We start from the raw sequence: 27,156 nt of genomic DNA on the forward strand, positions 1-27,156 counted from the left end.
CTAAACAAATCACTGCAGAGTGCCACTGATGACAAGCTAACAGCTTCACTAAAGTAGCTGCGAGGTTGGCACGGCTGCTGTCGGGTCGGAGTGTGTGGATACACTCCACCGGTCGCACCAGAAAACACACATCAAATCAGATAAAATGATATAAAATTTAACGTTCGAGCGATTTCTACAACGAATGTTGTAAACAAGAAAAATCTCATTTAAAAGAACAATCAGGGGTCGAGAGATGCAGCTTGCCATCAGCTGCCGGAGCCCTGAGAGAGCACAATTCAATTGGCCTTGCTCTCTCTGGGTGGGTACAGTAGATGGCGCTCTTCACTCCTAGTTTAATGTCGAGCTGATGCATCAGAACCGAGTCGCTGCGATTTTCCTCAGAGTGCGCTGTGATGCTACTCTACAATGCTGCATCAATAGCTTGAGAATGCCATATTCTGTATATGTAGCTTTTAGTGTGTGTGTAGTATACACAGTAAGTTGCACACACAAGACAACATGGCAGTGTATGCAGGATAAAACATTATGATGTGATATTCATATTTTAAGCTTTAAATTCTACAAAAAGTTTGCCATGCTAGAGCATCATCTGTGTCTTCAAGGTAAGCTCTTGATATGGGATGAACATTGTCCTGTTTGAATATAAAAGAAAATGTCTGGTTTCACTGTTTTCAGGACCTTATTAATGTAATATTTGACACATTACAGATTGACATTACACCCAGTTACAATTGAATTATGCCAAAAATCATTGGGTCTTTGGGTTTTCGACATTTTTGCTCTAAAAAAAAAAACAAAATTTCCAATTTTCGGCATACAGTTTGTGCTATTTTCAACCAACAATGCAACAAAATTTGTGTTTTCGGGGACAAAACTGCTTAAAAGGGGACATTTTACGCAAAACTCACTTTTTGCATGTTTTTCTATTTACACTTGGGTCTAGACTGCCTCTATAAACACCTTATAAACAGTCAGGAATCATTTGTTTTCATGAGCCATTTGGATGCTCCAAAATAAGAAAACCTGCATAGAACCACTTTGGCACTGCATAGAACCCCTACCAAAACCCCACCCACTAAATCAGTTGAAGAAACGACATTTCTGACGGTCTGCTGGTTGAGAATCTCAGACAGTACACAGCAGAAATAGCCAGCAGACTTTGTCTGAGGGAGGGATCTATACCTACTAAGATTTGTGTGGAATTTTCAATTGCATGCAACGATCGTGTTTGCAGCTTATTTGCTTAAAAGTGTCAGAGCCCTTGAATGGCTCGTTCTGAAAAAAAGTGCTGAAACTGGTAAGAATAGAGCTGGTGAGATCTCTTTATCTTTTTATATGAACCCTTTGAACATGTTTCATATAGACCGTAGACCTATTCTTATGTGTTTAACTTGTGTAAAAGGTGGGATTATTTGTCCCCTTTAAATGAAATGACATTTCCACCAAGTTGTATAAGGTGTAATAGTGCAAGGCCCGCTATTGGCCGAGGGCTGACTGTTTGTGCACGCAGTGCACTGGTGATGTGAGATTGTAAAGCACACTCGTCCAACAAAGGATCAAATGCAGTTATGGGAGATCAAACAGGCGCAGGCGAGAGAGAAGCTGGAACCATCAAACAGAGAGAATAAAGGGCTGGCTGTTTACGCGAGTGTGTGCTTGTGAGTGTGTGTGTGTGTGAGAGTGTGTGTGTGTGAGTGTGTTATTGCCGGTCGTCTGCTGTGTGAAAGGGAGGGAAACAGGCTTGCTCTTTTATTAGCAGCACTGCGGTGTAATTGCACCCTGCCTCTTCCTGTACTCCACGCCGGCGGGGTGGAGTGGGGTAAGGGGGCGTAGGAAGGAGGGAAGGATGGGCCTTCTGACGTTTATACAAATCGGAATTCCCTTCCTCGCTCACTCACTCTCGCACGCTCACTCACTCTCGCGCACTCGCACACTCCCTCTAACCCTGTCTGGCTCCACACACTCCAGACTCTCTCACACTCACACTCTCTCTCTCTCTCTCTCTCTCTCACTTTCTGTCTCTCTCTCTTCCATCTTTCTATCTCTCTTCTCTCACACTTCTCTCACACAAAAACACATGCTGTCTGGGGTGCGAGAGACACACACACAGAAGGAGAGAAAGAGAGAGACTGCCGACCACTCCCTGCGAAAGAGAGAGAAAGATAGAAAGAGAGAGAAAGACTTACTGCAAAGCAAAGCTTGTTTTTTTTAGGATCCACTGAGAAAAAAGATACGCAGAAGATGAACAGAAGATGAAAAAGAAAGAGAGAGAGACATCAAACGAAAAACGGAAAAAAGTCAAGAAAGTTGGAGGTAAGTGAAAGGACCCCTTTAATTTTTGACTAAAACTCAAGGAAAGCAGGTTGGGACACTCTCTGCACGACTTAAATTTGTGTTTTAATGCTATAGAAGAGTGTGTACGCTATATCTAAGTGTGTATACGTTTATATGATGAGGTCTTGAGGACTTGCTGATTGTCGAGGTCCTGTAGAGACCAAGTCCCGCATGTTTTTTGCATATCGTTTGGTTATGATTGCTCTTTATGGCTCATAATGTGGTGCGTAATTTAGTATTCAGCTTTCAGAATGAATGACTTGCTTTGTACCATGTGACTTATCATGTGTGTATATCAATTATATCCAAAGGAACACAAGTATTTTTTTGTTAAATGGCTTGGAAAAATCAGTTTTACTTCCATTGAAAGTTTCGCTACATGTTTGAAGATGTCTTGTCTGTTGGACAGCAAACGATATACCTGAGTAATGAGTAATTTTTATTTTTGAGTGTTTGGACGCCTCACATGGGTTCCTTGGTTCCTTGGTTCTTTGGCGTGTTTTAAATGGGTTACAGCTCACCTCACATCTGATTCAACTCAACTCTGATTGAGCGAATTCCTAAATCGTTTGATCTTTCGACTTGGGTTTGGGTGCTTTTGGGCGTTCACCAAAAAACACAAAGATGCTATGCTGTGATGCCATGCAAGCGGGAATAACCTTGTAGAGCCTGGTTTGGTAAAAATTTAAAAAATTAGGCAAAAGTTTACAAAAAGATGCTTTTAGTGTGGAGTGAGAATTTGTGTAAGTTACGAGATATGAGATATGATATATATGAACCTTTCCACCAAAGATTACTAAAGATTTTTAAGTTTTGGGAAAGTTTTGAGAGTTTTTTGAGAGTTTTTTGAGAGTTTTTCGTGTTTTTACTGTACGTTTAATCTAAGAACCCCCTCTAGTCATCACTGTAAGAGTTGAGTGAAAATGCCCAAGTATGCAGGGCACCACCACCTCTTCCACCTCTTCCAAAGCTTCCACAGCTTCCACAGCACTGCGAACCCTTGCTTGCCTTAGTTGGTCATGCCTCGGACATCTGGCCGTGCGGAAACATGGGTCCAGCTCTGCCGACACTGACCGAAAGCTCCAGCCTGGCTGAAAGGTCATCTGTAAATAGGCCTGAATGGGACGTGTGTGCGTCGGCCTGCGCGCGAGAGCGAGAGCGTGTGTGCGTGCGCGAGAGTGTGTAGACGTCTGAAAGGCAAGAGGAGAGCGGAGGTCGTAAAAAAGTTCTGGGCAGGCGGGTTGCGGAGCAGCCGAAAACATTCCACTCATTGTTCTCGGGGCTCGCAAAGCTGAGCCAGACGCCGAGCAGCCCAAACAACTCCGCCGAGAAGACTGGGAGGAACGGAGGGAGCGAAGGAAATGGTGCAGAGGGATCGGGGGTGGGGGTGGTGGGAGGGGGGGTTAACTGCCCAGCTCTGAAGGAATAGGAAAAATAGACTTAAAAAAAAAAAGTTTATGAGAGAGTTTAACGTCTGTGGCGTTTGGAAAGCATGAAGATGAGGAAATCTCTGTATGAAGCTCCTTATTAATAAAAAAAGTTAATTACAACCAAAACAAAACTAGTATACTACTAATACTACTATAATACCAGTACTAAAGGTGGGTGATATTACTAACATCTCAATATATATCAGAATATGTGTATCTATTACAAAGTTACAGCAAAGTATAAGTAAGTCATGTATATTCATTTTTTTTGTTGAGAAAAATAGTTAATTTTAGCTGCATCTCTATCAGAAACTGAACTGAATTATAGAAACAGGAAAAATAGGCTTAAGACAAACTTAAGCCAAAATGTTCATCTATCACGAAGTTACAGCAAAATATAATTAAAGTATATTCAAGTATCAGTACTTTTGTTTGTTTTGTAATGGCAAAAATATATCATACTGTATATTTGATACGTTAGTTTTTGACTCTTCACGTATTTTACTGACTTTCAAGCAAACTGCACTTGATAATTTAGTCTGAAATGGTAAAAAAAAGTCGTGTTTATTCATTTTTTTGGACAAAAAGTTGCAACTGCCGAGCTCTGAAAGAATAGGAAAAATAAATTAAAAAAAAAAAATTATGAGAAAATTTAACGTCTGTGGCGTTCGGAAAGCTTGGAGATGAGGAAATCTGTGTAAAGTGCTTTATTAATAAAGTTAATTACAATCAAAACAAACTAGTATACTGCTAATACTAGTACTATATGACTAAATACTAGGCGATATGATTAAAATCTCGATTTTATATTAGAAAATAAGCCAATATGTGTATCTATTACAAAGTTACAACAAAGTATTATCAAAGTATATCAAAGTATCAGTAAACATCATACTGTATGTTTGATAGGTTGTTTTTTGATTCTTCACGTATTGTAATGACTGTACAGCAAACTGCACTGGATCATTTATTTTTTGAAGTTTGAAATGGTGAAAAAAAGTCATGTTTATTCTTTTTTTTTTGACAAAATAGTTAATTTTGACGCATCTCTATCAGAACTAGTACTAGAGGTGGGCAATATGACTAAATATGACTAAACTCTACAGAAAACTGCACTGGATAATTTTGTTTGAAATAGTGAAATAAAGTTGTATTTATACGTTTTTTGGACACAATAGTTCATTTTGGCGCATTCCTACCAGAAACTGAACTGAATTGTAGGAACAGGAATAAAATAAACTTTTTAATAAAAAAATCTATAAGAAATGCATTATTATTAATATTTAAACATGGGATCCAATAATTATTACTAGTACTAGGGGTGGGCAATAAGACTAAACTCTCAATATGTATCAGAATCATCAATGTATCCGATTTTAACTCTTTTAATTCTTCAGGGTATTTCTCCGGCTCTACAGCAAACTGTACTGGATGACTTTATTTAACCCTTGTGTGGTGTTCATATGTTTGTTACTCGTTTACTTTGTTACTTGTATTTAATTCAGCAAAATTAAGCAATTCTACATTAAAATGCTTTACACATGCTTGCTTCACCTAAATTGCAAGCAATATAAACAGCTTACATGGTTAATATTTGCCCTTTTCCTTTCTTATGATACATTTCTTTTAAAAAGTGCTACTCTTTTTTTATTAGTTTTTTAATAAAATGTAAAAGAAAATGAATTAAACTCAAGATATGAGTAGAACATTTGTTTAGTTTCAAATTTACAAATGAAGCAATGTTTATTAGCCCTTGGCCAAACATACTGTATGTAATATAAATGTGTGTGTGTTGGGGGGGGGGGGGGGGGGTGTACAGTGTGTGTTTATTGAAAATGTGTTTTGATATATGTTTTTCACAAAAAAATGAGCCAATGCCAATTAGTTTGAGTTAGAAAAAATATATTTTTTGTATCATTTGATGAAAAATGAAAACCCACAGACCCGAACACCACACAAGGGTTAAAATATTTAAATAAATTTGGGTTTGTTTGTGTTTTAGACAAAATTATTCATTTTGACTGAGAAACTGAACAATTTCCACATAAATGAGCCTATGCACATGTTTTCTGGTACTAAATCGTACATTACATTATTATATTTGTTTATTAATAATTATCATTTCGACACTCGTGCTCTGAAGGAACAGACAAGCTTTCAAAATATTAATAATTATAATTAATAAGATTAGTAAACCACCAACTATCTAGTAACTTCGAGGACCAGGGCTGGGCGATATGAGTATTCAATATCACATCTTCATAGATTTAAAAATAAAAATGTGATATATGATACAATATAATGAAACAATACTGAAGATAATGATAAAGGTATTGTTGCAATCTTGTTGTACATTAGGTATATAAATAGTAAATATTTAATTGCATCATTGCATTTACGTAAAACACATTTTATTTAAATAGGCATTTTTGTTTTCCAAATTCCTTCCTTTCTTTATTTAGAGGTTAAATGCATTGTTATTAAATGCAACTTATATTATGTGAGTCTATGTGAGAATAATCAATATTTATGATAAATTACTCAGCCATAGTAACTACTACACTTATTATTCCTTAATTCCCTAATTAATATCAAGCTAATGTGCAAGCTAGCTTTCATAACAGAACATTCCAGCTTATTTTAGACTTAAATAAATAAATGAATAAATACAAATCCTCTAAAAGCAGCTACAACAGAAGTGAGCAGGCAGGTGCAGAAGCGACCGGCCATCGGCTTCTATTATTAGGTCGTTTCAACTCAGCACATTTTCAGTTCTTTTATTAAGTACAGGAAACGGCAGACCTGTTCTATTCTCTCTGTGGTAATCAGACGTATATCTGTTCACTGCAGATACATAACTATAAAAACCTAGATATCAGTTTAACACAGTTTTAAAGAAGTAATGCTAATGTAAAGCCTTAAAAAGTGTCATAAAAATACTATTAAATATATTGAAATTAATACGCAATGGTCAAATATGATAAAAATGAAGAAAAAACAAATACATTAATTAAATCATTTTTATATCTAAATTTTAGTGACCACAACCTGAACTAGACAAACTCCACTGTGGACCTACTTACACCATGAAAGTAGAAAAAACATATAAAACATTGTTTTATACAATCTCAAATTAATGGTGCAATAAGTCATTTTAAAAGTGAAAAAACACAGTTAAAAAAATGAAATTATCCACTGTTTTATAGATGCTTTCAGACAAACCTTTCTGCCTACCAATAGAAATTTTGGTAAAATTGTGTTTTCTTTTTTTCTACTTTCTTAATATTTATTTTTTTAATTTTCCTTGAATGTTCTTCGTATTTCTATATTTCTATTTGTGAACTTGTATTAGAGGGTAATTGGTGTGTTTAGCAGTGTGTTATGCAGAGGAGTGTAGTGAGAGCATGCTGAGGAAAGTCTAAGGGCTAAAATGTGTGTGTTTTATCTGTGTGCCCAAATACAGATTGTTAGATCTTAGCTGAATGGGTTTAAAAACCAAAGATCAGGCAACCCGTGGGGGTCGCATTGAGGAGAAAAGCCCATTGAGGTGATTATTCATCTCATATTGCTCTCATTAAGAGCATTAGAGAGAGAGAAAAAGAGAGAGATACAGAGAGAGAGAGAGAGAGAGAGAGAGAGAGAGAGAGAGAGAGAGAGAGAGAGAGATGAATAAGAAGGTGGGGTCTCTGGTCTCAGGCCTGTGGACTGGTGTTGGACAACTGGTGGTGGACTGGGACAGGGACCAGGAAACAGTGTGCTAGTGGAACAAGTGCAGTGTGTGTGTGTGCGTGTGTGTGTGTGCCACTGACGCCCCTTTGCCATTATGATGTGCCGAAAGTCTACAGCTAAAGGGCTTGGGTTGCAAACACATAGACACACACACTTACTAACACACACACACATACACACACACACTAACACACACTCATACAAATACACACACACACACACTAACACATTCACATATACACACACACACTTCACACACTCATACAAATACACACACACACACACACACACTAACACATTCACACATACACACACACACTAACACACACTCATACAAATACACACACACACACACTAACACATTCACATATACACACACACACTTCACACAGAAAATCAGAGAAAAGGTCTTCAGTGGATGGGCCAGACTACAGCTTCTGTACCAAAAGACTTTAATATAATTTATTTATTATTTTTATTCATTTATTTAGATAGCTAGATTGAAAATGGAAAGTTATAAGCACAAAAGTTTGAACGAATATTACAATATTTAATATTTAATCTCCATTTTTGCAGTTTTTCACTGTTTGACACCCTGCGAATCTTTACACTCTATCAGAATGTAATGATGGACGGACCAATAGAAATGCTCGAAAATTACTTTATTAAATTAAATATTAAATCTTTTTACACTGACCTCTATTATAATTCAATGCAATGAAAATACAGAATAATTCTTCTATAATTTTATAGATAATCATATTTAAAAAAAACTAAATCTGTCATTTATTTTTTCTGGCTTACATGAAAAAAGTGTATAATAGCAGCTGCTTAATAATAACAATAATAAGTCAATAATATATAATAAATACATCAAAAATAATAATATGTATAAATATGAATGAGTATACAGTAATCCCACACTCTGAGATGTCTCTATTGAAAGCCATAGAAATGAGTCTATATAAGAATAAGCAAGTGTACGTGAACATGATCCTTACACACATTCACACACACACACACACACACACACACACACACACACAGGCGAGCGAGTATATGCAGGTATAACCGTACCGTGCCGTGTCAATCGCAGTGGTTTTGCTGAGTCATAAGCCTAATGACCTCCTGTCATAAACACACACATACACACACACACACACACACACACACACACACTCTCACGTTTACTGCAGATGACTTACGAAGTAAGGACTGTATATACTAAACTATTTATGTACTATTTATGCTAATATATTAGCATTATATAGCAAATATATTGTTTTAAAGAACAATGACCTGAATATTCCGACATTTACATTGAAATATTACCTTTTTTCGTAGAATAAATACTCTAAATAAATAAAAATATATATTAAATATAACCATTACTTTTACACAAAGTGAACAGATTCTTCTTCAAGTAAAAATAATGAGTAATATTGATTTTACTGAAGATATAAAGTAAATATAATGTAATTAGTGTGATGATTTTTAGCCAATTATCTTCAGTCAGATCAAAGCAGTAAATGAATAAACAGGGTTTGGGACGGTGTGTGTGTACTGTAAACAGGCTTCTGTGCGAGTAGGCCACACACACACACACACACACACACACACACCCTAGCACAGACAGAGAGAGAGGAGAGGAGTCTGGAAAGAGTGTGGCGAGGAGAACCCAGCTGTTTCAACACTGAACACACTGAACACACTGAACACACTCCTGCTGCTGCTGCTGGAGGAACCCTGCAGGGAGAGTGTCACTGTCTGAGAGACAGCCATCCTTCATACACACACACACACACACACACACACACACACACACACACTCTCTCTCACACACTCACACGCAAGACAAGCCTGTCACAATAACGTTTTCATTTAAAAGATACTGTCCCAGAAAAAATGCGATCATTGATATTACTGTCATTTAAAAACATTATTACACCCCTGATATAATAATAATAATAATATAATAGCATAATTATATTATATACACCCCCTTTAAAGAGTAATGATAATATATTAGGAATAATCAGACATTAAAATGGGAATATAAATTTCTTTATATAAAATATTCTAAATAACGAAAACAAATGTGACATACTGTCTCATTTATTCTCTTGTAGCTGAATACAATTAAAATCTCAAAACAGAATTTAGGGTAGTATAGGGAGTAAAGAGTAGTATAGAGAGTATAGGGTACTATAGGGTAGTTTATAGAGTATAGAGTAGTACAGGAAATATATGGTAGTATAGGGAGTAAAGAGTAGTATAGAGAGTATAGGATAGTATAGGTAATATAGAGTACTATAGAGAGTATAGGGTAGTAAAGGTAATATAGAGTATTATAGAGAGTATAGGTTAATATAGGTAATATTGGGTAGTATAGGGAGTAAAGAGTAGTATAGGAAATATAGGGTAGTATAGTGTAGTATAGAGAGTATAGGTAATATAGAGTACTATAGAGAGTATAGGGTAGTATAGGTAATATTGGGTAGTATAGGGAGAAAGGAGTAGTATGGGAAATATAGGGTAGTATAGAGTAGTATAAAGAGTATAGGGTAGTGTAGGTAATATTGGGTAGTATAGAGTAGTACAGAGAGTATAGGGTAGTATAGGTAATATAGAGTACTATAGAGAGTATAGTGTAGTATAGGTAATATAGAGTACTATAGAGAGTATAGTGTAGTATAGGTAATATAGAGTACTATAGAGAGTATAGGGTAGTATAGGTAATATAAGGTAGTATAGGGAGTAAAGAGTAGTATAAGAAATATAGGATAGTATAGAGTAGTGTAGAGAGTATAGGGAAGTATAGGTAATATAGGGTAGCATAAGGTAGTATAGAGTAGTATAGAGATTATAGGGTAGTATAGGTAATATAGAGTACTATAGAGAGTGCATAGGATATTATAGGTAATATAGGGTAGTATAGGGAGTAAAGAGTAGTATAGGAAAATAGGATATAGTATAGAGTAGTGTAGAGATTATAGGCTAGTGAAGGGATTAATGAGTAGTATAGAGAGTATAGGGTAGTATAGGGAGTAATGAGTAGTATAGAGAGTATAGGCTAGTGAAGGGATTAATGAGTAGTATAGAGAGTATAGGGTAGTATAGGGAGTAATGAGTAGTATAGAGAGTATAGGGTATTGATTTCTGACATACGATTTGCTTCACTGTCTGTTTGCGTGGACAATTTAAGCCAGACACAGCCGGTCACCATCATTCACGGTCACTTAAGGTCCACTTTAAGAGGTAATTTAGCCAACTTGTACAGGCGTGGGCTCTGTGGCCCATCTTCCCGTGATGTTACATTAACGTAGAGCTGTCCCATGACTTTTGGCCTGTCAATAAACTTAGTACTAGAACAGTACAGTAAATCTGCAGCTGCTGCTCCCTCTTTTTTCTAGTTCATCAGAGGCGGAGACCGCCCTATGAGCTGTCACTCGTTCAGACAGGGGGAAAGACTGAGCTCACCGCTAACGCTAATGACCGCCTCAATTGAGGGAAGGGAAAATAGAGGCCGGGAGGAAAAGAACTGATGGAAAATATTAATGGATGGAGAGAGGGAGAGAGAGGGAATAAACTGTCAGGATCCTCCCTCTACCCAACACCTCTCCATCACGAGTGAGGACAGCTGGGTAAAGGCCAGTGAGTGGCCGAAGTGATCGGGAAAACGCATTTATCCTCATTCTCCAAACAGTTTCAATACCTCAAATGACCCTCAACCTCCTCCAAAAGCAACACGCAGCCCTCTGATACGTCAACGCAGCCCGCTCGCTTCAGGACTCCCATCCTGTGAATGTGAAAAACGCATAAAGACATCTCTATGAAAACAAGTGTGTCATGCAGGCCTTCCCGACTGTTTCTTTCTTTTTCTTTTTTTTATAGGGTCATTCAAGTTTTCCCTCAGATGAGACACTCTGTCCCAGTCTTTGTTGTGTGTCTGCCGTGTGTGTGTGTGTGTGTGTGAAAGTCAGTGTGTGGGAAAGATAACTCAGATAATCCAATCAACTCTCCCTTCTCAAACCCGTCAGGCTTAAGCCCAAACCTTTTATAAGAAAGAGAGAGAGAGAAAAATTTTAAAGCAAGGTTTTCATCCAAAACCTTCACAAAAGTTATTCACAATTATTCAGAGTTGTTTGGCAGAAGTGAAATTGCAAAATAAGTCACATTTCCGTTCATTAAAATTCTGCGAAAAAATGTAGGCTCCTGTGAGACAATATATGCAGTATTTTTTTTACTTATCAATGTTGTTGGGCAGGATGAACAGTCGCATTAAATCGTATAGGGTGTAAAGATTAGTATAGGAAGTACACGGTCGTATAGAGAGCATAGGGTTGTATAGGTAATATAGGGAAGCATAGGGAGTATAAGGTAGTACAGAGAGTATAGAATAGTATAGGTAAGATAGGGAAGTATAGGTAATAAAGGGTAGTATAGGGAGTATAGAGTACTATAGGTTATATAGGGTAGTATAGGGAGTAGGGTAGGGTAGAGGGTATATGACAGTATAGGTAATATAGGGTAGTATAGGGGGTAAAGGTTAGTATAGAGGGTATATGACAGTATAGGTAATATAGGGTAGTATAGGGAGTAAAGGTTAGTATAGAGGGTATAGAGTACTATAGGTAATATAGGGTAGTATAGGGAGTAAAGGGTAGTATAGAGGGTATATGACAGTATAGGTAATATAGGGTAGTATAGGGAATAAAGAGTAGTATAAAGAGTATTGTAACGTATAAGTAATTTAGGGTAGTATAGGTAATACAAGGTAGTATTTGGAGTATAGCATAGTATATGGTAATTATGGGTTGCATATGGAGTATAGAGTAGTACAGGTAGTATATATATATATGAAGTCCAGGGTAGTTTGGGTAGTAGAGGGTACTATAGGAAGTATAGGGGCATATAGTTGAGCATAGGCACTATATGGTAGTACAAGCAGTGTAGGGGATTATAGGGTAATATAGGGGAGTGTATGCAGTATAAGGTAGTATATGGTCGTATAGGGAAGTATATGGTAATATAGGGGAGTGTATGCAGTATAAGGGAAGTATAGGTAGTATAAAGGAGTGAGAGAGAGACAATAACAAGACAGAGAATGACATAGTAAATGACAGTGAAAGAGAGAGAGAGAAAGAGAGAGAGAGACAATGAAGCAGACAGACCCAGTCTCAGTATCACATGGTGCTTTGTGTGTTTTGAATGCGGATGATTGGGGTTGTTTAGTTTTTATTAGCTTTAACCAGCAGATAGCTGTGACTGTCATTGTGATGATGGAACAGGAGCTAGCAGACAGTCTGCCTGATACAGTAACACACACACTAATAACACACACTCACACAGGGCCGTAATAGTGAGCATTTGTTTAGGCCGGGAGTTCCCCCTGAGGGTGGGTGATCGTGCTGCTGGAATGCTCCTATCAGCGGCGGTGTGGGATTTAGAAGACATGGAGACACAGCAAGGGATTAGAACTCGATGTGCTTCAGAGATAAGCTGCAACTTACAGAGGATTAAGCTGTCGGCTATGAAAAGACAATCGCAAAAAGCAAAAAGTAGGCATGGCCTTACTGTACTTAATTTTTTGCTACTATGTTTGTATGCTTGTCTAACATTACGAAAATTCACAAATTCAAAATAATATGTCAGAATTTTAGTTTCAGTAATTCAGTTTATTTCGCACAGGAAATAGCAGAGAAAACACAATATTATATCGTCGCTGTCCAATTAAAAAACACTTATCTCCAAAACAGCAACTTTACAGAAGAGAGAAAAAAACCTTGTAAACTTTCAATGGGAGTCAATGTAAGTAGAGTTTATTTCAGGTCATTTTGAAGAGTTTCTATTGGTCCGTTCATCAAGAAATTTTGGCACAGTGTAAGGGACAGTTTGTCTGTTCAAATTATGTAGTTAACTTAAAATCGACAAAAATGTGAAAAAAAAAAGTTTTTCATTGGACAGCGACGATATACAGTAATAGGCCAAAAGTCTTAGGACAGGAAATAGATCATGTCCTAAGACTTTTAGGCTTTTATATTTATGATATAGTAAATGCTTACTCAACTTTGCACCCACTATCAGGTCTTGCTCCAACTCCCATAATTCACAGTGCCTTGCCATGAGCACACTGGCCAGATTGCCATATACAACTGTGGGCGTTCCTAAGATGTTTAACAAAAGGTAACACCACACCTGTGACTTATGGCAAGTCCTTAAATCAGAATTAAAGGTTCATATCACTTTAGAAGCATCTAAAATGAGCATCAATCTGACCATTATTCCTGGTGGTTGAGTAGCTGAGCTGGTCTGAGCTGATCTGTGAGTCTGGTGTTAGCACAAGTTTCCTGCCTTGCCTCGTTTAGGTCTGTCACTGAAAAGCTATTTTTATAAGGCTACAGGAAGCCCTGATCAGCCGCAGCGGCCTGCGAATGGATGACACAGACGGAACATGCAGAGTATATATTCTACTGAGGCTACTTTAAGGTGCTGTTCAGCAGAAAAGCAGATGATCTCAGTTTTCCTCTTACTCTGAAAGCCTGCGTCAGTCAGCTCAGACAGCTTCGCTGTGTGAAATCGTGCTCAGAGCCTGGATGTGCATGTGCACCTGTTGAAGATAACATAGCATAGACATTGTAGATATAATGACATCATCATCATCATCATCATTTTACTGCACTTCCACTCAGTAGATATACAGTAATCGGCTTTACACACTCAACAATTCAATGAGGGGAGTAAGAGTAAACAGCATCAGATGGGTTTGCCAAGTTTTATAACAGCAATTTGATTGTAAAAAAAGGACTTAATCTGTAAGTGGTGTATTTTTATATGTCTTATAATTTGAGTTTTGTCTGATTTTATGTACATTTTTATTCTATTAATGCAGATATACAGCTCTGGAAAAAAATAAGAGAACACTTCATTTTCTGATTTAAAATCAGTTTCTCTGACTTTGCTATTTATAGGTTTATGTTTGAGTAAAATGAACATTGTTGTTTTATTCTATAAACTACAGACAACATTTCTCTCAATTTCCAAACAAAATTATTGTCATTTAGAGCATTTATTTGCAGAAAATGAGAAATGGCTAAAATAACAAAAAAAGATGCAGAGCTTTCAGACCTCAACAAGTTCATATTCATAAAGTTTGCTGTAATAATCCTGATTTTTAATCAAAGTTTTCATGCATCTTGGCATCATGTTCTCTTCCTCCACCAGTCTTACACACTGCTTTTGTATCTGCTTTATGCCTTTACTCCTGGTGCAAAAATTCAAGCAGTTCAGTTTGGTTTGATGGCTTGTGATCATCCATCTTCCTCTTGATTATATTCCAGAGGTTTTCGATTTGGTAAAATCAAAGAAAATTTTTTCCAGAGCTGTACATTATAAATATATGAATATGGAAGTGTGCGGCTGCCCAGAGCCCACTGTCTCAGCTTGGACGTCCTCACACCCCCACCTCCACCCCCTCCCTCCAACCTGCCCGTCTGCTGGCCAGGGGAATTCCTGGCAGAGTGATTTTTAACCTTAATGACTGAATCACATTGCCAGGGATTTCCAATGGCTGGTATGAAGAAAACGACCTAGACAGTGCACAATTCCCTCGCCCAGACATAGACACACACACACACACACACACACACACACACACACACTCACACACCTTTAGACAAACCCACTGGCTCTTAATCCTCCTGGAATGCAAGTACATCCATGTGAATACTGCAAGGCGCCACCACACCCTGTCGAGCCAGTACACACATGCAAAAGCCACCTTCATGCAAATATATATATATATATATATTATATATGTATGTGTGTGTGTGTGTGTGTGAACACACCCAGACACTTTTACTCACACAAGATTGTGACTGTACACGTTAAATACACCACTGCCGAGACCTGCAGGATTTTAAAGTAGAAATGAACAATGCTGGGAAATAAAGTACAGTATTTTTGGCACTTTAAGGTGCACTTAAATTCTTTAATTTTCCTAAAATCATCAGTGCGCCTCATAATCCGCTGCTCCTTATGTATAAATTCTACCAGTCAGGTATTAAGGAGCAGTAAAGCCACTCCGCTGAAGTATTAGCATTAGCTGCTAACCACGCTAAGCGCTAGCTCTTTAGCTATCCAGAGGTGAGTATTATTATAGGACTGTAGCCTGCTGCTAACCCTGGATAGCACTGCTGGAGCAGCATTAGCATTAGCCTCTAACCATGCTGAGTGCTAGCTCTTTCACCGTTCAGTGGCAAGCATATTGGACTGTAGTCTGCGTGTTTACTTTGTTAACACAAGCTACGTATGTTTAGTTTTCTCCAGGTTTTCTCCAGTAACTGCTAACTGCTAGCAGTTAGCCGCTAATTCTAATGCTACAGCTGTAGTGTAAATCTGTTAATCTCAGTTTACTGTAGATTTACATCCAGCTTTCGTTTGACTTGTCTGACTCGTCTGAAATGTTTTTTGTTTAAGTATTACAGTTTTGTTTACTTAACTTAGCTTCACTGATACTGAATTTAGAAGGAAAACATGGCGACGCCACTGTTCGTACTACTAGTTATTAGGTACTAGTGTTGCATAAAATGAACCTTATAATCCGATGTGCTTTGTGTATGAAAACAGACCAGAAAATAGACGTTTATTAATAGCGCATCTTATACAAACAGCCCTAACTCAAAATAGATGGATTTTCACAGGACTCCATTAGGAACATCTACAACTCTTTACATGCAGAGATGCCTGGCATGTAGCTCAAAAAATATGACCCAGAGAGTTTCCCATATCTGCCTACATTTTTATTAATTTATTGGGTGCAACTATTTGTGTATGTGAACACTATGTACATTATGAAAAGTTTTAGAACACCCCTATAGTTTATCAATCAATTAACTGCAGTGTTGTATGGCCCAGAAACATCTGTTTTTTATTTTTTTCATCTTGACATAATCAATGACTTTATTATTGCATTAATATTTTCACCTGTCAGACTAACTCTTATTCTTCTCTTCACTGCTGAAAATGAGACTCAGTCCAATCAGGTTAAGCTGAGCTACAGGCTAAAGCTGTTTCCATTAATAAGGAATATAATTTCCCCAGTCCCAGTGAATCCCTATATACTATAAGCCTTTGATGTTAAAAGACATTAACTTATGTAGACAGTGTTTTAAAGGCTTGTTCTAACAGGCATTAGGATAACACTCGCTAAGGGCAAAACATCAGCATGATGATATGTGTCTTCATTAATGTTTCTGTATGTTTCTGTCTGTTGTCATGGGAGGCTTACTGTATGTTGGTGTCACTGAGCCTTATAAATAATGAATAATTAAAGAAATGTATAATATAATATTTGATTATATAGCATTTCTATTCATATTTTTACTTTTTAACATTATTTAAATCTAGCATTGGGTTTGTTTTTGAAGGTGATATGTTTTAAGCAGAACAAAAAAAATGCAAGCGATTTGAGAGTCTTACATATTATATTAGATTTTTATATTTAGAATTTTTGCACCAGGAGTAAAGTCATAAAGTTATCCAAAAGCAGTGTGTAAGACTGGTGGAGAAGAACATGATGCCAAGATGCATGAAAACTGTGATTAAAAACCAGGGTTATTTTATCAAATATTGATTTCTGAATATGAATATGAACTTGTTTTCTTTGCATTATTATCACTTATATATTGTCTCTTGGCTCTGCAGCAGCAGGACTTAACCCACATGTGAACAGTGTAGTAAAGCTCTGTGTTCACAGTGGTTAAGTTCTGCCCCTGTGGGGCCGAACCTCAGCGCATCAGTCCTGATAAAGAAAAACCTGGAGAAAAAAAAATATACTGGATACTTCTACTCTCTAGGAATGCACCATGATATTTAAGTGGAGTAGAGAGAAAACAGGCAGCTTCTCCAAGTGTCCTGTAGGAGATTTCAAACCCTCAAATTTTCAGAATGTAAATAAGTTTATTTTACTACAAATAGGGTTTTGTATCATCTACACTTGAGCCTGGGCCTGTAAAGGGGTTTAAAATATATTTTAAAGCTGTGAGCAGTCTATGTAATGACTTTTGATAGTTAGCTAAGTAAATGTAAAGTTTTTTTTTCTTGTTTCTTTAGTTATATTGGGGTGTACTCAAAAAATCAAAAGTTTGGTCACTCCTCCTCTCATTCAATGTGTTTCCTTTTTTTCTTTTTATTCTTTTTTCACATTGTAAATTCATTATTAAATAAGATATTGAAGCTATACACACACACACACACACATGCAGAATATATTTAGTAAACAAAAAAATTGAATATACCAGAATATACAGTATTTTATACTTCTTATAGGTTCTTCTAAGTAGCTTCATTTATCTTTTGAGGACAGATGGTATTTTAATCTCAATGTCTTTATGAGGGAGAGTCTTCTGGAATAGTTTTCTCAGTGTATGTCGTGAACTTTTCTCACACTGAGGTGTTTGCTCATCTTTTAACACATCTTTCAGTTTTAGCCCAGCCCAGACACAGCCATTCCCAGCCCAGACACAGCACAAACACAGCCCAGCCCAGCCCAGCCCAACCCAGCCCTGGCGAGTCAGAGTAAAGCTGAGTGTCTGTTTAGACGTTACTGTGTGAAGATCCTGCAGTAATACTCAGGGAGGAGCTCAAAAGTTAATACATACATTAATATACACATATATAAATATATGGATAACTTGCTGTAATTGATGGAAGCAGGAATTCTGCTTCCAGACCAGCCTGAAGGAGATATTCCAGCCTTCTGTTTATAACCTCAAGCTCAGGTGTACTTGGGTTCTGCAGCAGGACAATGACCCAAAAATCTAATCTAAATGAAGGTTTTGAAGTGGCCTAGTCAAAGACTAATTGATTGAGATGCTGTGGATGGTCTTAAACAGGACGTTTATGCTGGAAAACCCTCCAATGTGTCTAAATTTAAACAATTTTGTAAAGAAGAGTGAAACAAAATTCCTCCACAGAGATGTGAAAGACTTGTTGCCAGTTATCAGTAAAGCTTGAGCTTGATTACAGTAAGTTGTTGCCGCTATGGGTTAAACAACCTAGTTTTTAGGTTTAGGGGGCAAACTCTTTTTTTTACACAGGGCTAGATTGGTTTGGATATATTTTTTCCCTTTAATAAATAAAATGATCATTTAAAAAGTGCTTTTTATACTTGGCCAGTAATATTAAAGTTTGTTTTATAGTTGGAAAAATATCCACATGACAAAAAAGCAAAAACAAAAGAAATTTGTACTTTTTCACACCACTATATGGCAATATTTTAGATTCGTTCAGACTTCTAGAGGTTTTAAACTATTTATTTGTAGTTATATGGTTTATATCTGAAATCCAGCCCCTGGAAATGTCACAGAACAGCAGATACATGGATTTCTTCAGTAGACATATTATCTAAACTACTCAAATCTAAGCATACCACTCTTACCACATTTACACCTTCTAAATAATAACTCAGACCTTCAATTTTCTTTAATTAAATGAAGGATGTCAATCCCTCAACTTTCATTTATGAAAATTCAGATTTATAGTTTTCATACATGCTGCTATAGCAAACTTGCACTCTGGATTTCATGTTGCTGATACGTCCCTATACTCTCCCCTAATATAATATTATTTTTATTTTGTATATTTATTTTAATATCTATTTAAGTATTATTTTATTTTTATTCTATTTAATTTTATTTTTTATATTTTTATTTAATATAATATGTACTGGACTGTGAGACTTCGATTTCAATTACAATAACAACAATTACAATTACGTGATGTGAATGACAATAACGTCTCTCTAAATATTTGAATCCTAAATACAGTTAGAATTTAATATTTAACACCTCCAAATGAACAAAGCTCAATTCTCAACAATAAGTAATTAAAATAATTTATATAAATATATTAAATAATTTTTAGCTCTTTGTTGTTTTCTCTTTTATTTAAATTGCTCACTTTGTAATAATTTTATCTCAGATTTGAATATTGTTTGTGTTAATTTTACTGGACCTCTTTGTTTGCACCTGTTCTTAAAAGCATGAAAAGCAAATAAAAAGTTGATAGAAAAAATGGTTTAAAACTACATATATAACATTTAAATGTGAACATACATTACCATTTAACAGTAAGATTATAATTTTTAATAGATTTTTAGAAAGATTATATGAATTTATAAAATGTGGTAAATATTAATTTCTCACATTCTCTAGTTTAAAATGTTTTTATTTGTATTTTACATTTTTCTTTAAGTGTAAAATAACATGATTATAAGCAACTTGATTCCAATGGTTTATGTACAATATAAAAAAATCCAAAATATTAATATAAATTTTTTCTTTAATTATAAATATGACATATAACTAAACACTATTAATATTAATTTAATATTAATATTATTTCAGTAAAAAAACACTGCTATCTCCTCTTGCTTTTTGACATATTGTCTTAAAAAAATTACACACCCAAAATACTTTAAGCAAAATTATATATATATGTAAATTTGCATAATACAGTAGTAATTATTAATAAAACGTGCCTTTAATGCATATCAGATTAAACGTCAAAATGTGAAATGAATAAATAAAGTAATTATAGTGCAGTAATTAAGTGTGCAGAAGTGTGTCTCTGTAGATGACGTGTGATTACACAGTACATACAGTAAATAAACACATCAGCCATAACATTAAAACTACTGACGGAGCTGTAAACCGGCGCATGTGTTAATAGTGGGATACATGTATTAGTCAGACAGACAGTTATTAAGTAAGAAGCGTGGGGTGAACCAGTTTTAGTGCCAGATATCACGGCACACCTTCAGAGCTCGTCTCGAGTCTCGGCGAGTCAGAGCTGTGTTTTAACAGCAGCGGGGAGCTCTGTGCAGGAGGTTTTAATGTTATGGCTGATTAAAGATAAAAATAATGATTGTCCCTTTTTGTAATAATAAATTATTTAAATATAGACTGGATTTATTTATTTTTATATTTATTTATATTTATATGTCACCAAATGCATATTTGTTGTTAAACCATATCTGAGCTATTTTTTTTTTACATTTTGTTTTGTTTAAGAGTTTTTTTGTAATTAAATTAAAACAAATCTTTTAAAAAATATTAACGTTTAATTATAAGCATTATTTTTATATACATTCAAATTTAAGATGTTTTTACAATTTATGTTATGCAAGTATATATAATAATGGTAACCAGTAAACATGGTTTAAATTTTTTTGTAAACATTTTTTTATACTTAAAGTACAAAATATATATTATGTGCATTAAAATATAAAAACCTGTGTTACACATATTTAATGTGTGACCAAATACATACTGATTCTGTCAAAACAAATATTTTTAATAACTCGTAATTATTGTTTCATATATATTGAACATACATAACAACATATAAACCTGTGTTACATTTTATGTATACCGAATATATACTGATTCTTTCAAAATTAAAAATTTAAACATTTACTTATAAGCATTATTTTTACATAACTTCAAATCTAAGCTGTTTTTTGCACTTTATGTTACATACTGTAAGTATAATAATGTTAATCAGTAAACATGGATACAATTTTCTTGAAAAGTGTTTTTTAAATATTTAAAGTACAAAAAAATTATGTGCATACAAATTACATAAAAAAATCTGTAAAAACATTTTGTGTGACCAAATTACAAACTATACAAGTTGCCATAAATTGTGTTAAAACATAACAATTTTTTTATACATTTATTGAAAATGTTTAAATTTGCCATGTTTTTGTGCATTTATTTTTTCTCTTATTCACTTTTTTAAAAAGACTGAGAATGGTTTTACGTGCGAGCTTAGTAGATACAAGGTTTTGTTCCATCAGTGACAATATGAAACTAAATCAGGATTGTGAAAACCTCCTCTGTAACAGTTCTGTGTGCTCAGATTACACACTAAAAAAAGGTTTAGCTGATAAACATTACAAATACCAAAGCTTAGAAAATACCAAATACCAGTACTTTTACAGTACAATTACAATACTTACAATACTTGCATTACTCATAATGCCTCTGCTAGGGCTTAAAATACTTCTGTAGAAGTTGAAAAAGTATCAACTCAAGCTTTTTACTCTTTAAGTAAAAGTGTTCAAAAAGTACTGTTTTTTAAAACTACTTAAAGTATAAAAGTAAAAGTAAAGTAAAGGGGAAAAGCTTAGGGTAAACCACAGAGTTCTATAGTGCACTACTACATTTTTCTAAAAGCTATAATATTAATATTAAAATGTTGATAGTGTTGATTATATGTTTTGGAATGCACTAGGCTCCCTAGTGTTTCAGCTGCATATATACGCTTTTATTAAAAATGAATGTATTTTACATACAGAAGAATGTAAATATATTAAAGAAGTTTAGTTGGACTGGAGTTTATCTGGAGTTCTCTTGAGTCTCTGCACGGATCATCTTCATACTAGACTACATACGTCTGCTATGTTCTTGCTGGAGTGTGTGTGTGTGTGGGGGGGGGGGGGGGACGTGTGCAGGTCTGATGGATCACAGTATAAACCAATAGGGAGTCGGAATGGTATATGTTTATACTTCTCTACATCCAATCACAATCAGATTCCCTCTATCTGGATGGAGAGATTTATCTGGATAGGGGTTTTATTAAACAATGAGAAGCTGGATTTTAAAAAACGAGCTGAAATGAAATAGGAGTAACGATGCTGTTTTTATTCAAATGTAAGGATTAGAAAGTTCAGATAATAATGACTCCAGTAAAGTATAGATAACCTACATTTCTACTTTCTACGGGTGTGCGTGTGTCTGTCTGTCAGAATGATACTGTGTGTGGTTTTAGGGTTTGTGTGTGTTCTCTGTAGGCATCTCATTACTTCATGTATGAGTGTGTGTGTGTGTGTTTTTGTGTGTGTGTGTGTGTGTGTGTGTTGCTGCCATTGCGTGTGTAGCAGCTCTCACTGAATGAGTTGCGCAGTCTGTCGCGTGAGTGTGTGTGTGTGTTTGCGTGTGTTTGAGCCCAAAACTTGTGAATTGTGGTTAAAAGAAGCTTCAGAAGCCACGACATCATGTCTTCAGCACAGACCCTCACACACATTATACTGGTTTCTATTTCTCACATTATACTGGTCTGTCTGTCTCTGGTTGACTGTATTTGGTAAAGTGGGCTGTTTGATCTGTGTTTCTTTATTTGTGTCGTTTTGATCTCATCTACACGATATAAAGACAAAAGTATTGACACATCTGCTCTTTCATTTATTCATTTTTTGTTCATTGTTTCTTCTGAAATCAAAGTAGAGGTGGAAATCACAGAGAATCTCACTATACGATATTCAAGTATCAAGATACTGTGATACTGCGATACTCAATATATCACAAGATAGTCACATCACAGGACGTTTGATGTCACTTAAGGCAATTAAATCAAACACGTCATGTTGCGATGTTTTGATTCTTGACACAAGAAGTAGATACATAGCGCTGTCTCTGTGTCTGTGTGAGTGACAGGCTGCTGCTGCCTGAGAAGCGCGAGGGGGAGGGCTAAAGTAAACACGAGGTAACCGCATGCATGGCCTCCATCCACATGGTTGGGCACGTGCTTGTAAACACCTCAGTGCACCTCAGTCCAGCACAGTTTTGCAGCGCAGATATTTCCAGTTACAGCTGAATTTACACTTTTAATCAGAGAAAAATGGTGATTTACCTTTAAAAAGCCATTTAAATGCCTGATTGAAGGGTTGGTTATTGTTGAGTGATTGGCTGACTCTAAAGATCTGACTCTCAGTTGGTCCAGAGCTGGTTACGTTACGAGTCCTGCATTGTTCAATATTGCGATATATATATCATCCAAAAAAAAAAATTGCAATGTCAAATTTTTTCCAATATGGTGCAGCCTTACTTTCTACTATTTTCTGATATGCTGGAGCATTGCTATAAGCAATCCTGATATCAACCTAATTGAGTTGTTTTTGATAATTGGTTCTTTTTCTGAATGTGATTGGTTCTAACCATCAATGAGACCTTCTCCTGAATGTGATTGGTTGTAATCATTACTTAGACATTCTCCTGACTGTGATTGGTTCTAATAATAACCCAGACTTTTTACTGAATGGTCCTAATAATTACCAGTACATTCTGCTGAATGTGATTGGCTCTTATCATCACTGAGACCTTCTACTAAATGTGATTGGTTCTAATCATTACCAAGGCTTTCTCCTGAATGTAATTGGTTCTTATCATTAACAAGACATTAATTGGCAATAATTGATTCTACTAATCATTGTGACATTGCTGAATGTTATTGGCTCTAATGATTACTGAGACTTTCTCCTGAATGTGATTGGTTCTGATAATGGTTCTGCTGAATATTATTGGTTCTAATCATTACTCAGACTTTCTCCTGAATGTGATTGGTTCTGATAATGGTTCTGCTGAATATTATTGGTTCTAATCATTACTCAGACTTTCTCCTGAATGTGATTGGTTCTGATAATGGTTCTGCTGAATATTATTGGTTCTAATCATTACTCAGACTTTCTCCTGAATGTGATTGGTTCTGATAATGATTCTGCTGAATATTATTGGTTCTAATCATTACTCAGACTTTCTCCTGAATGTGATTGGTTCTGACAATGGTTCTGCTGAATATCATTGGTTCTAATCATTACTCAGACTTTCTCCTGAATGTGATTGGTTCTGATAATGATTCTGCTGAATATTATTGGTTCTAATCATTACTCAGACTTTCTCCTGAATGTGATTGGTTCTGATAATGATTCTGCTGAATATTATTGGTTCTAATCATTACTCAGACTTTCTCCTGAATGTGATTGGTTCTGACAATGGTTCTGCTGAATATCATTGGTTCTAATCATTACCCAGACTTTCTCCTGAATGTGATTGGCTCTAATTATTACCCAGACATTCTAACAGTTATCCAGACACTCTATTGAATGTGATTGGTTCTAATTGTTACGGAGACTTTCTCCTGACTGTTATTGTTTTTTACTATTACCCAGACATTCTCCTATTCACCTTGTTTGTTATGGGACTTTTATCAAATGTCACACAGTGTCTTTTTGAGAAAATTTGTAAAAATGTACATTTTTACAGCGTCTATAGCCATTTATAGCCCTTTTTTCCTTTACATTATCCAAAGAAATCTATGAACTGTCCATAAATGTGAGTTTAACTACATACGAGCCAACAATTTTAATGTATTGAATGCAGTAACTCACTGGTTCTCTCTCTCTCTCTCTCTCTCTCTCTGTGTTACAGTGTGGGCGCTGGTCTCTCGCTCTCTACAGTCTCTGGGTCGGGCTGGTCTCCCGTGCCTGCTGTGCTGATAATCAGTGTCTGTTTCTAGCTGGCTCAGTTCAGCAGGAACAGGGGCCTGGTGATGCCTCTTACCACCACAGCTAAACATCTGAACACACACACACAGAGGAGCCCACCGGACACACACTCCAGATCACTGCCCTGAGAAAAAACAAGAAATTATACATTAGATTATGTGAGTATAAATATAATAGCACTCTTTTTGTTCTCATTCTAAATATTTTTTTTTATTTATTAATAAATTCTATTATTTTATGCATGTATTTGTATTTATTAATTGAGAAGTGTTTTTTTGTGCATGCTTGTATGTTACAGTTGCTGTATTTTGTACATGTGAAACAAATAAATAAACAAACAAATAAATAAATAAATAAATACACTAGTAGGGTCTTTGTGAAGTTTTTATCAGCACTTAATGGTTCTTTTAAACCATCATATAAAGAAACAAACATATCTTTCTACTGTTTTACACTGCAGTAATAGTGATCTCAATGTTATAAAGCATTGTAAATATATTAACCCTCTATGGCATGGTGTTGCCCTGAGACAACAAACTATGTTCTGAATTACAATTTCATCTCTTTTTTTTTCAATTTTTTATTATGATTTTTTTAAATATAATATCACATACATATTTCTGTACAAGTTGACATTTATTTGAGGATGGAGCAATTATTTTAAGAACCAAAGCCATGTGAAATATATCTAAAAAATAAATAAATAAATATATATATATATATATATATATATATATATAGAAAAAACTGTACATATTAAAACATGTATATATGCATGTAAATGTTTAAATGTAAAAAATATATATGTTTTTTTTTTCAAGTAGATATTTCGTTTTCATTTATTACTAAAATGAAGTATAGAATATAGAAAATTCTCAAAAAATAAAGGGTTAAGCACTTTTGGAATGACAAGATAACGCACAATTATTTCCTAAAAATATATAATTTAATTATCTTCAGAATCATCTTCTGTTATTTCCTGCCTCAATCCTTCATCACCACTTTGAACGCATGCAATATTTGGGGTATTAATGTTATCATGACATAAATATTTTATTAGTTTAGCTTTATGATATAGAATCACCTAGAATTCAGACTTTCAGTTAACAGTTGTGCTGAACTGGTCAAGAGTTAATTACTTGAGTTTCTTGTCTCTTAATGTAAAGGTTTGAGAGCATCAGTTAAAGTAAAGTAGTGAAGAGGTAGAGTTACAGGTATACAGTGAATAGTGAACATTTGAGTAATGTTGGAATCCAGATTGTGAGAAGCAAGAACTACTCAACTAAGTAAAGAAAAGTAAAAAATTACTTGAAGAATTGAAGGTCAGTCAATCAGAAAAAAAAAAACATTTCAAGAACTTTGAAAGTATCCTCAAGTGCAGTCGCAAAAAAGATCATCAAAAACATTATAATGATGGAACTGGCTCTCATCAGGACCGACCCCAGGAAAGGAAGAGCGAGAGTTTCCTCTGTTGCACAGGATAAGTACATCAGAGTTACAGCCTCAGAAACCTCAGAAGTTAACAGCTCTCCAGAGAAGAGCACCTAAATGCTTCTTTACAGAGTATTTTGGTTTGTTTAACACTTTTAAGTTACTACATGATTCCTTATGTGTTCTTTCATAGTTGGAATCACTTACTCTTCATTTATTATGTAGGGAAAAAATAAGAAAGTTAAGAAAAGTTAATATAAGTATGCCTGCAATAAAGAGCACACTTTTGAACATTAGTCTTTACATGCATATCACCTGAGTAGTGAACAACAGTTCTGTTGTCAGTGCTGGTGTTCTTGTTTTTATAAATTGACTTATGAAGAAACACAAGCAATTTTTTAAAATGTCTGTCTGTAATATCTGTGGCCAGTTGATTTTCATGTGTATTAACGATATTTCTGCATTAATCTGTGATAACATCAGAAACCATGATGAACTGGGTCACTGATGTCGCGCTAGGATCTCAACCCACAATGCTTTCATTTTATTAAAGGGGATATATTATACAAAACCTCACTTTTTGCAGGCTTTTACAGTATATGTCCTATTGAATCTGGTCTGCCTGTATAAACACTATAAATTAACACTTCAAGCTCCAAAAAATCCATTCATATGTTTTCTGTAAATCAGCTGAAAGAGTTTGGTGCCAGGAATCATTTGCTTATGAGAGCCGTTTCAATGCTCCTTCTTTATTGTGGCTCCACCCCTCACCCGTCAACCCCCACCAGAGCCCTCCAACTAGATCTATTGAAAAGCAAAACACAATTTTGGTAATTTTGGATGAGAGCCTCAGACAGTACACAGAAGAATTAGCCAGTAGAC

At 35.4% G+C, this 27,156-nt stretch overlaps 1 protein-coding gene and 1 long non-coding RNA gene across 2 annotated transcripts in view; one reads left to right on the forward strand and one right to left on the reverse strand.

Annotated features, from left to right (window-relative positions):
- elof1 (elongation factor 1) overlaps positions 1–27,156 on the reverse strand; it is a 515,825-nt gene that overhangs the window by 298,091 nt on the left and 190,578 nt on the right. The window lies entirely within an intron of this gene.
- On the forward strand, positions 1,894–25,205 carry LOC111191039 (uncharacterized). Its single transcript, XR_002649327.2, has 2 exons — positions 1,894–2,316; positions 24,767–25,205. It is a non-coding gene; the product is annotated as an uncharacterized LOC111191039 (long non-coding RNA).

The sequence above is a fragment of the Astyanax mexicanus genome, chromosome 19, assembly GCF_023375975.1.
Source record: "Astyanax mexicanus isolate ESR-SI-001 chromosome 19, AstMex3_surface, whole genome shotgun sequence".
Taxonomy (NCBI): domain Eukaryota; kingdom Metazoa; phylum Chordata; class Actinopteri; order Characiformes; family Acestrorhamphidae; genus Astyanax; species Astyanax mexicanus.